The sequence below is a fragment of the Panthera leo genome, chromosome B3, assembly GCF_018350215.1.
Source record: "Panthera leo isolate Ple1 chromosome B3, P.leo_Ple1_pat1.1, whole genome shotgun sequence".
Lineage (NCBI taxonomy): Eukaryota > Metazoa > Chordata > Mammalia > Carnivora > Felidae > Panthera > Panthera leo.
Window position 1 is genome coordinate 45,612,529 of NC_056684.1, and position 12,365 is coordinate 45,624,893.

The 12,365-nt window shown below is 37.4% G+C and overlaps 1 protein-coding gene across 9 annotated transcripts in view; it reads right to left on the reverse strand.

Moving 5' to 3' along the window:
- Window positions 1-12,365, reverse strand: part of RNF111 (ring finger protein 111) — a 126,928-nt gene that overhangs the window by 77,168 nt on the left and 37,395 nt on the right. Inside the window, exon 1 of one of the 9 annotated variants that reach the window (XM_042941884.1) lies at window positions 6,222-9,091. The exons of the other annotated variants lie outside the window; for them this stretch is intronic. The gene's annotated coding sequence lies outside the window, so the exon portion shown is untranslated. Of the gene's footprint in view, window positions 1-6,221; window positions 9,092-12,365 lie in introns of those variants that run through there. 9 annotated transcript variants of the gene reach the window in all.

The following is a 12,365-nucleotide window of genomic DNA, read 5'->3' on the forward strand; positions in this document are numbered from 1 at the left end:
TGGTGTAGCCACTCTGGAAAAGAGTCTGGAGGTTTCTCAAAAAATTAAAAATGGCACTACCCAATGACCCAGCAACTGCACTACCAAGTATTTATCCAAAAGATACAGGAGTGATGATTTGAAGGGCACATGCACCCTAATGTTTACAGCAGCACTATCAACAATAGCCAAAGTATGGAAAGAGCCCAAATGTCCATCAACGGATGAATGGATAAAGATATGGTATATATATACAACAGAGTATTACTCAGCGATCAAAAAGAACGAAATCTTGCTATCTGCAACAACGTGGAAGGAACTAAAGTGTATTATGCTAAGCAAAATAAGCCATCCAGAGAAAGACAAATACTATATGATTTCACTCATATGTGGAATTTAAGATACAAAACAGATGGACATAAAGGAAGGGAAGCAAAAATAATATAAAAATAGAGGGAGACAAACCATGTGAGACTCTTATATACAGAGAACAAGCTGAGGGTTGCTGGAGGGGTCTTGAGTGGAGGGGAGGGCTAAAGGAGTGAGGGGCATTAAGGAGGACAGTTGTTGGGGGACACCTGGGTGGTTCAGTCAGTTAAGTATCCGACTTCAGCTCAAGTCATGATCCCACAGTTCATGGGTTTGGGCTCCACATCGGGCTCTGTGCTGACAGCTCAGTGCCTGGAGCCTGCTTCAGATTCTGTGTCTCCCTCTCTCTCTGTCCCTCGCCCACTCACGCTCTGGTGCTCTCTTTCTCTCTCAAAAACAAATAAACATTAAAAAAAATTTTTTTTAAAGTGGACACTTGTTAGGATGAGCACTGGGTATTATACATAAGTGATGAATCACTAAATTCTATTAATTATTATTACACTATATGTTAACAAACTTGGATTTAAATTAAAAATAAATAAAATTAAAAATTTTAAAAACACAAAAAAAGGAAAAAAAAGCTGAAAAGTGTATTACATACAAATTGAGTGACAAAATCAAGACCTGAAAATAAAAGCTTAGAATAATTACCGAAATCATTAAAAATAAATAAATGTAAAATACTGCCACTAAATTTAGCTTATATACAGATAAAGACATAAAGGGGTATTTTGCTTGTTTGTTTTTACCTGAATAATTTGCCTAAAGTCAATAACTGGGTAATATTCAGAGATATTCATTCACGAATGCTCCAAGCTCTCTGTCTAGTTCTATAAAAAGAGTAAATGATACAAACATCTTTTTTCAGACTCATATGAAAGTTTTCTAGTCTGAATTTATCAAATTTTCAAGACTTTTTTCACAAATCATCACCACCCACTGACTTTTGTAAAAGTTAAATAGAATAAAGCAAGTTCTACTAGCATCTTTTGTCATAGAGATACCCTTGTAAAAATTATTCTCTAAATATAACCCTAAATTTGAGGAAATCTTCCCAAAACTAATAACATATAAAAGTAAAATGTATGACAATAACAAAAAGCATAGGAGGGGAGCAAAGAGAAGTAGACTCTGTTAAGTTTTTATATCATGTGAAATAGTCCATTATTCCTTGAAGACAAAAAGTGAAAAGTTAAAGATGTAGAGCATAAACCCCAGAGCAACGACAAAAGATAAAAAATAAAACAAGTTTGGCTAATAAACCAAAAGTGAAAACAAAATATAACACACACACCAAAAAAAAAAAAAAAAAAAAAAGCCAAAAAACTAAAAAACAAAAAAACAAAACAAACAAAAAAAACTCAACCCCGAAAGAGGAGACATGAGAAGGAAAACAAAATACAGAACAGATGGGACAAATAGAAAACAAACAGCAAGATGATGGATTAAAACCTAACTGTAACAAAACAGGGTGGTAGTGGCATAAGGATAGACTGGAGAGTCCAGAAATAGACTCATACATGTCATCAAGTGATTTTCAATAAGGGTGCCAAGATACCAGCAAAGGAATACAGTTTTCAACAAATGGTGGTGGAAAAACTGGTGAACCATGTGGAAAAAACTTAACCTCTACACCTCACACCAGACACAAAAATTAACTCAAAGGGAATCACAGACTGGGGTGTCTGGGTGGCTCAGTCGGTTAAGCATTTGACTCTTGATTTTGGTTCAGGTCATGATCTTATGGTTTGAGGGATAGAGCCCCAAGTCAGGGTTTGCACTGACAGAGCAGAGCCTGCTTGGGAATCTCTCTCTCTCCCTTTCTGCTCCTCCTCCACTCACATGGGCACACATGCATGCAATCACTCTCCCTCTCTCTCAAAATGTATAAATAAACTAAAAAAAAAAAAAAAAAATGGATGACAGACTTAGACCTAAAAGCTAAACCTTAGGGGCCCCTGGGTGGCTCAGTCAGTTAAACATCTGACTTCAGCTCAGGTCATGATCTGACGATTTGTGGGTTCGAGCCTTGCTGAACACTGTGCCAACAGCTCAGAGCCTGAAGCCTGCTTCAGATTCTGTGTCTCCCTCTCTCTCTGCCCCTCCCCTCCTTGCTTGCATGCATGTGTGTACATGCACATGTGCTTTCTCTCTCTCTCTCAAAAAACAAATTCAGGAAAAAAATAAGCTAAACCTTAAATTTCTAAAAGAAACATAGCAAAAGATAAATGTCATCATACCATGAACAAAGGTCTCATAGAACACAAACAGCACCACTCAATTTTTATAAATTGATAAATTACAAGTGCAGTGGCCCAGTCAGTTAAGCAACTGACTCTTGATTTTGACTTAGATCATGATCTCACAGTTCACAGGTTCAAGTCCCGTGTCAGGCTCTGTGCTGACAGTGCAGAGCCTGCTTGGGATTCATTCTCTCTGTCTCTCTCTCTCCCTCCCTCTCTCTCTCTCTCTCTCTCTCTCTCTGCCCCTCCCTTGCTTGTGCTCTCTCTCTCTCTCTCTCAAAATAAATACACTTAAAATAAATTGAAATACTAAACTTCATCAAACTGAAAATCTGCTCTTCACAGATACCATTAAGAAAACAAAAAAGCACCATTAAAACAAAAAAGCAAGGTAACAAGCTAAATACAAAAAATTAAAAAAAAACCATTTACATAAGTGTAATTTGTATGTATATAAATACGTACACATAAGTTGAATATATGCAAAACTCTTTCATCTTAATAGGAGAAGCCCACCCAAAAAAAATTTGTCAGAAGATATACACATGGACAGTGAGTACATGAAAAAATGCTTGATATCTTCAGTCATCAGGAAAATGGAAATTAAAACCACAATGAGATAAAACTACACACCCAATAAAAGGCTAAAATTTTTAGACCAAAACCACCAAAGGTTAACAAGGATGTGGCACAATTGGAACTCCACGTACAGATCTTTGGTAGCTTCTAATAAAGTCACACATACATCTAACCTATGATCTAGTAATTTCACACCTAGGTTTGAAAACATAGGTATACAAAAAAAATTTGTATGTGAGTGTTCATAGCTTTACTCATAACAACCAAAAATTTGGGAAAAAACAGATCAACAAGGATATATCAAACTAGGATATATAAAAATCAACTAGGATATATAAAAAAATTATGATATATAAATACCAAACTGCAGCAACAATGACAGTAACAGAATGAACCACTGATACAAGTAACATTATGGGTAAATCTCAAAAACATCCTGCTAAGGGAAAGAAATCAGATATAAAGTATATAATTCCATATATATGAAGTTATAGAATAGGCCAATCTAATCTAAGGTAAAGGCAAATTAAAACTGGTTGTGTTCTACAAAGGATTAAAGGGTAGGAGAAACAACTGAGTACGGGGTACATGAGGGAACTTTCTGAAGTGTTGGTATTCTATTTCTTCATAAGGATTTGGGTTCACAAACAAACTTTTGGCAAAACTTAACTCATACACTTAAAATTTATGCATTTCACTGTATGTAAATTTTACTATAAAAACAAAGAATTAAACGAATATTCAAGTCTAGTTAATGATATGGAAGCTGAATTTGTTTGGGGATAAGATGCACTGATATCTAGGGGCACCTGGGTGGCTCAATCAGTTTAAGCATCCTGCTTCGGCTCAGGTCACGATCTCACAGCTCACAGTGAGTTCAAGCTCTGCGTCGGGCTCTGTGCTGACAGCTCAGAGCCAGGAGCCTCTTCAGATTCTGTCTTTCTCTCTCTCTCTCTGCCCCTCCCCTGCTCACGCTCTGTCTCTCAAAAATAAATAAACATTAAAAAAAAAATTAAAAAAAAAAAGCACCGATTTCAGCAATTTACTTTAAAACACATAACAGGGGCACCTGGGTGACTTAGTGTGTTGACTCTTGATTTCGGCTCAGATCATGATCTCACAGTTGTGGGATCAAGCCCCAATAACAGAACGGCACAGAACCTGCTTGGAATTCCCTCTCTCTCCCTCTCTCTCTCTCTCTCTCTCTCTCTCTCTCTCTCTCTCTCTGCACTCCACCCCTGCTGGGTCACTCGCTCTCTCACAAAATAAACTTATAAATTCATAAACTCATGAATAAATAAATCATAAAAACAAACCACCAACCAGTAAGCATGACTGAAAGATGGTTAGAAGAATGAATAGATGGACAGGTGATAAAACAAAAAACAGCAAACCATTAATTACAGAATGTAGGTGATGGGGAAATGGGTGTTCACTGTACAATTCTTTCAACTTTTATGTTTGAAATTTTCCACAACAAAATGCTAAAAGGAAAACATGATAAGCAAAAGAAGCCAAACAGAAAAAGTTCTAGAACAAATTGATTCGTAATGTCAAACATCAAATCAGTGTTTGCCTATGGCAAGAGATGGGGTGAATTTTGACAGAGGAGCAAGAAAAAACTTTCTAAGGTGATAGAATTATTTTATATCCTGATTGGAGTGTTGGCTACATGGATATATACATTTACCAAAACTCACTGAACTGTAGAGTAAAAATATATGCCTTACATTATATATAAATTATACTTAAATTGATTTCTAAAATATGTTCCCTATATCTCTCTCTGCCCCTCACCCCATCTCAAAAGTAAACATTAAAAAAAACTTAGGGGCACCTGGATGGCTGTCAGTTAAGCGTCTGACTTCAGCTCAGACCATGATCTCGCAGTCTGTGGGTTCGAGCCCTGCATCAGGCTCTCAGAGCCTGGAGCCTGCTATGGGTTCTGTCTCCTCTCTGCCCCTCCCCCTCTCTCTGTCTCTCTGTCTCTTTGTCTCGAAAACAAACATCAAAAAAAATTTTTTTAAGATGTTCCCTGTAGAAAATCTGGAATATGCAGAGAAATTAAGCACGCCCATCACACCAACCAAATAAAGTATCACCATCCTTCTCTCTTCTGACAAAGACCATGCCCACTGGAAATAAAAATATACCTCATGTCTTCCTTAAAGGCAATACAGAAATACTAGTTATGCCCCTGAATTTTGGAATCCCTTTCTCAGGTGAGTCAAAACCTACTAACTTAAATCCCTTCAACTCCATTACTACTTTTACTAACCACTGTATGCCTAAATCTCCTCATCTGAAAAATGGAAATATTTACCTTAAAGGGTTCTTGTAAATTTTAAACAAAATAATGTATGCACACGCTGGCTTTTATTATTATTTTTAAAGGTGAAGAGTCACCTAGCTTTTAGAAATCATCCTGGCAGGGGCGCCTGGGTGGCTCAGTCGATTAAGTGTCCAACTTCAGCTCAGGTCATGATCTCAAGGTTCATGAGTTCAAGCCCCATGTTTGGCTCTGTGCTGACAACTCAGAGCCTGGAGCCTGCCTCTGATTCGGTGTCTCCCTCTCTCTCTGCCCCTCCCCCATTCGTACTCTGTCTCCTCTCTCTCTCTAAAATAAATAAAACATTTAAAAATTAAAAAAAAAAAAAAGACCTCAAGTGGAGAATAAGGATAAAGGCAAATCAGAGGAATGGCAGGCAGGAAGGTGGTTTGAAAATAAGATGGTTAGGGGCACCTGGGTGGCTCAGTCGGTTAAGCGTCTGACTTTGGCTCAGGTCATGATCTCGAGGTTCATGAGTTCAAGCCCCATATCGGCCTCTGTGCTGACAGCTCAGAACCTCGAGAGTGCTTCACATGCTGTGTGTGTCTCTCTCTGCCCTCCCCCGCTCATGCCTCTGTCTCTCTCTTTCTCTCAAAAGTAAATAAACATTTAAAAAAAAATCATCCTGGCAAAAAAAATCCACAAGCTTCCCGTTTTCTCTCTTTCTTTTTTTGGGGGGAGGAGGGGGGCAGGCCTTTAATCCTCTTAGGTACACCCACCTCAAGTTAGTCTATCTTACTCAAATGAACCTCAATTCCTCTTGAAGATCATATCAAAATCCTGGGGGCACCTGGGTGGCTCAGACTGTTAAGAGTCAAACTCTTGGTTTCAGCTCAGCCCAGGCTCAGCTCATGATCTCATAACCGGATGATGGAGGCGTCACTCCATGCTGACAGCACAAAGCCTGCTTGGAATTCTCTCTCCCTCTCTCTCTGCCCCTCCTCCCACTTGCACTTTCTCTCTCTCTCAAAATAAGTAACAAAACATTAAAAAACAAAACAAAACAAAAACCCCTGAACTGTTAAAGCACCTAAAGGGTGAGGTAACAAAATAAATACAAATGAAACAAAAAACTAGATTAGGAAAGATGGCAGCTGGCTGAGAATGTAGGATCTAATGTGGTGAGCAAAACTGCCCAAGGAAACAATTTCTCCTCGGATAAAGTCCAACAAGTTTATTAAACAAAATTTGTTTTTGCTCTTCCTGTATCATTTGGGTCAAAATATGTAAGCTGGAGGATATTAAGAACATGTTCTAAAGAATAAGAACTAGAGTCATAAGGAGAAAAAACAGAGTTACTTACATTCTAATGATTGAAGGTAAAGGCATACTGAAAACTGGATTAGGAAAAACACCTCTGGGTAGAGAGCACACCCTTAATGTGAATTCAACAATATGAAAACAACGAAAGAATAATTTAAACCATGTAGATTATGCTTGCAATTCTGCTCAATAATTATATACCCAAATGAACACAAGAAAGATAAAATTTTACCATTCTCTAGTTGGTCTCACTTCCCATGTGCCTCTCGTGATATAAACATTTTACTGTGCTGTCAGATTCTAATGTTGAGAGCCATTTATTTTTCCCACAACATGGACCATAAACACAGCCTACTACTTCTTCTAGTGTTTAACAATGAAATGTGATTTGTTCCAATACTAAAGGACAAACAGGATACACTGGACTCTAAGAGACTGTATGTCTATATTTTATGGCCAACTTTAGGGATTTCCAAGGTTATTTTGACTGACATTTTTGCCTACCTTGGGTCTGTGTATTCTGACAGCAAAGTGAAAATCCTAGTGGCGAGAACTAAAATAGCAAGCCTATTAGACAACTGAGGATACTAGTAGGGAGAAACCAAGGATTCACGATCCTCTATGCTAATGTCAGCCACCTTATTCAACAAACCCTTTTTGGCTGTTTTGCTACTAGCCACTGCTCAAGGTCATAATTAAGAAGACAGTTAAGATACTATTCTATCCCCCAAAAATCTCACATTCTGGATAAATACAGTAATCTTAACCCCAATGTGGATTTCCATACATGTAAGTCTAGCCTAGACACATTTACTTATATACTTTATGGGCAATCTTTAGAATTTTGGTTTCAGTATATATATGAGTTCTTCCTGTTAGAGATAATCAGAAAAAAAGAGCAACTGAAGATTAATAAAAATGACAGGAAAGAAAAGAAAAAAAAATTTTTAAGTATTTATTTTTGGGAGAGAGAACAATCAGGAAAGCATGTGCACACAGGCTGTCAGAGCAGAGCTCTACGTGGGACTCTAACTCACAAACCATGAGATCATGACCCAAATGGAAATCAAGAGTAGGACACTTAACCAACTGAGCCACCCAGGCACCCTGAAAAGAAAAAATATTTTAAATTGAAGCTTGTTCAAGATAAAGGAAGATGACTGAAATTAAGTCCAGGCCTTAGAACTGCTACTAGAACTACTATCTGTGAAGAAAAATATTCATTCACATGGAAATAAAATGGGTAATTTCAAGAGTCTAAAAAGAATGATGTACTCTGTGATGGCAAATCACAGGATAAATACAAGTTAGGTGATCCAAACTTTTTCCATCCAAGCACCTGGGATCAGACCAGAATCTGGAAACGTTAACTAGGCAACAGAAATTAATTTTACAGTAGCTTATTAATATTTTAGAAGATATACTACCATTGATAATGTATTAGCTACCATTTATTCAGTTTACTATTTTCATTCAACAAGTATTTATTGAGAGTCTATTGTAATGTGGCCACTGTTGTAGGCACTGGGATCAGCAGCCATGAGCAGGATACAGAAAGTCTTTGCTTTCATGAAAATTAGATGCAAATGAGGACAAACAAGGCACAAGTAGACAAACAATCATGATAATTTTAGAGAGAAATCTGTGCTATTAAGAAAATAAAACAAAGAGGAAAAGCTGACCATCAGTGGGCTCCTCACTAAGAAGCTAAAGACCTGAAATATGAGAAGAAGCCACCAGTCAGCCACAGCACACAGTGCTAAAGGAAGAGCATTCCTAGCAGAGGAAACAATAAAAGAAAGATCATGTGGCAGGAAGAGGCCTAACAAACAACAGAAAGAAGGGGAGGGGAGGAAAGAAAGATGGTACACAAGCTGGATCAGAGATGGTCAAGGGCCAGATCAGGTAAGGTCTGTTAAGGAACCACGTGCCATGCTTTTATTTCATTTTATCCTCACTAAAAACTATTATCTCGAAGGAACTAAGGATTATAGAAAGTTAGGCAACTTGCCCAAAGTCTAACACACACATCTGGATCTTAATTCTGACAGAAGTTGCTGGTTTTGGTCTTTCACATTTTAAAAATTAAATGTACAGTTATGCACGCTTTCATATGTTCACTCACGACTCTGGTTCCAATGACATTATTTTTATATAAGATTATGTTACTCAGCCACAATGTCTTCTATTTTCCTTGGAGATTTTTGGAACTTAGCCTCCACAGTGGGAGAATGCTAAAGGTCTATTAAAATGGAGTAACTGAAGGGTGCCTGGGTGGCTCAGTCAATTAAGCATCTGACTTTGGCTCAGGTCATGATCTAGAGGTTCATGAGTTCAAGCCCCACAATGGGCTCTGTGCTGACAGCTCAGAGCCTGGAGCCTGCCTCTGATTCGGTGTCTCCCTCTCTCTCTGCCCCTCCCCCATTCGTACTCTGTCTCCTCTCTCTCTCTAAAATAAATAAAACATTTAAAAATTAAAAAAAAAAAAAAAAAGACCTCAAATGGAGAATAAGGATAAAGGCAAATCAGAGGAATGGCAGGCAGTAAGGTGGTTATGAAAATAAGATGGTTAGGGGCACCTGGGTGGCTCAGTCAGTTAAGCGTCTGACTTTGGCTCAGGTCATGATCTCGAGGTTCATGAGTTCAAGCCCCATATCGGGCTCTGTGCTGACAGCTCAGAGCCTGGAGCCTGCTTCAGATTCTGTGACTCCCTCTCTCTCTCTGCCCTTCCCTGGCTTGCACACCCTCTCTCTCTCCCTCACTCTCTCTCTCTCTCGCTCTCAAAAGTAAATAAACATTAAAAATTAAAAAAAAAAAAAAAAAAGATGGTTAGCTATTGGTTTAACAACCAAAATTCTCTACATATTCTCTCAGATTTATAGAGGTAAAGCAGTCTGTGTTTGACCTAGTCCTCCTCTTTTCATTTTATTATGACCAAAAAACTTTTTAAGTATACTTGACAATGTAACATTAGTTGCAGGCGTACAACATAGTGATTCAATCTCTCTGTGTTATGCTATGTTCACCACAAGATGCTGCCATCTGTCATACAATGCTATATAATACCATTGACTATATTCCCTATTCTGTACCTTTTATTCCTATGACTTATTCATTCTATAACTGGAAGCCTGTATCTCCCACTCCCCTTCACCCATTTTGTCCATCCCCACCTCTCCCCTCTGGCAACCACCAGTCTGTTCTCTTTACTTATAGGCCTGATTCTGCTTTTTCTTTATTCATTTGTTTTATTTTTTAGATTCTACATATAAGTGAAATCATATGGTATTTGTCTTTCTTTGACTTATTTCACTTAGCATAATACCCTCTAGATCAATCCATGTTGTCACAAGTGGTGGCAAAATCTCATCCCTGTTTTATGGCTGTATAAGATTCCATAAAATGGCCATTTTCATCTGGTACTATATACAGTTCTTTAAAGAAATGTGATTTCACAGAAAGTACAATCAAATCTGTGACAGTCAGTCTGCAGATGTTTTGTAATAAAAGTATTACATCACATGATTTTCTTCACTTAATGACTACTTTCTATTAAAGAACACAGTTGTTAAAGTAGACTTAGACTTTGTAAAGTGAACCTATTTACATGTGTACTTTTTCACATATTTAAACATGATTCTACCACTAAGAGTTGAGAAGAGCCAATTTCCGTATCAACAATGTAACTTGCTGCTGGTATTTATCAAAAACAAAAGTTCACATTTTGTTTAAACATGGTAAATTATACATGTAGCTTTCTCTCAAATTTCCTTGCAATCCCCACTAAATGAAAAAATATTTTAATTCACCAAAAAAGAAAAGGAGCTAACAACAAGAAAGAGCAACAAAATCTTATCATCTGACAACAACTCCCAAAAGAGAACAGAAAAAAAAAAAAAAAAAATGACGAAGATGTCATGAAAGCTAACACAAAAATATTTCTTAAAACTGAAGGACATAAGCCCTTGCTACCTCCATCTTCAGAAATCACCATTCTCCTCATCCACTCCATTCCAGTCACAACAGCTTCTTGGCTTTTCCTTGAGCAGGCCAAGTATGCTATGCTATTTAATCTGCCCGAAATGCTTGTCCCCCAGATAGCCACAAGGATCTCACTTGTTTCCTTTCAGTCTGTGCTAAAAATGTTTCCTTGTCCTTGAGACCATCCCCGATCATCTTACATTTAAAAAGTTAACCTCACTCCCATCTTCTTTTACCAGCTCAGTTATTGCCATAATTACCATATGTAAAATTTACTTGTTTTCCCAATAGAGCCTAGTCTTTGTTTTCACCATTATTATGTGCCCCAAAGCTTAGAACACAGAGTTGGTATTCAATAAATACGTGTTGAGTTATTACTTAAAATAACCTAAAGTTGTGACACAACTATATCAAAAGAAAGGGTGAAGAAAGAAGTGTGGATTTCTTTTCCATAAGAAGTCAAAAGATAACTGGCACAGCAAGGCTCAAACGTTCTGACTTGAGAACCCCTTTAGACTCTTAAAAATAATTGAGAATCTCCCAAAAGTTTAAATTCTAGGTTATATTTAATACAATATTAGAAAATAAAATCAATGCTTAAAAATTTAGTTTTTAAAAACAGCAATAGTAAGTCTATTACATGCTAATATTAAGTAACATTTTATCTTTTCAAAAAAGTTAAAGAGTAGTACTATTACACATTTGTGCTAATCTCTTTAATGTCTGACTTAATAGAAGAAACTTGGATTCTTAAATCTGCTTCTGTATCCTATCTAATAAGAAATCCAGCTTTTGGGCGCCTGGGTGGCTCAGTCGGCTGAGCGTCTGACTTCAGCTCAGGTCATGATCTCATGGTCCATGAGTTTGAGCCCCGCGTTGGGCTCTGTGCTGACAGCTCAGAGCCTGAAGACTGCTTTGGATTCTGTGTCTCCCTCGCTCTGCCCCTCCCCCACTCACCCTCCTCTCTCTCTCTCTCTCTCTCAAAAATAAATATAAACATTAAAAAAAAAAAAAGAAACCCAGCTTCACACAAATATGTACTTAAAAGAGAAGAATATCTTGGGGCACCTGGGTGGCTCAGTAGGTTAACCATCCGACTCTTGATTTTGGTTCAGGTCATGATCTAGAAATTGGTGGGTTTGAGCCCCACATCAGGCTCCACAGCTAGCAGCACAGAGCTTGCTTAGGATTCTCTCTCTCTCTCTGCCTCTCTCTCTGCCTCCCACCACCCTGCTCGCACTCTTTCAAAATAAATAAACTTAAAAAAAAAAAAAAAAGAGTATCTTTAATAACTTTGTCAGATAAGTGTATATACTATTCTTTGATATTAACCCAAAACAAAACTTAGTAAGTATAATTTTGTAAAGGTTACTTGCAATGTTGAATCTGATAACTTATCAATGAAACTTCTTATCATTTCATAAAATATCTATTGATTTATCTTGCACTTAAATAGATCTTTCACACATACATGACTTTGTAATATCATGCACAGGTCATTAGAAAAGTTGGTCCACAAAGTTATGCATATCTTGCAAACACTGACACATTTCATTATGCAATAGTCATTTTATACACATTTTGTTAATATCACCATCAATTTCATCAAAAAGGTCCTA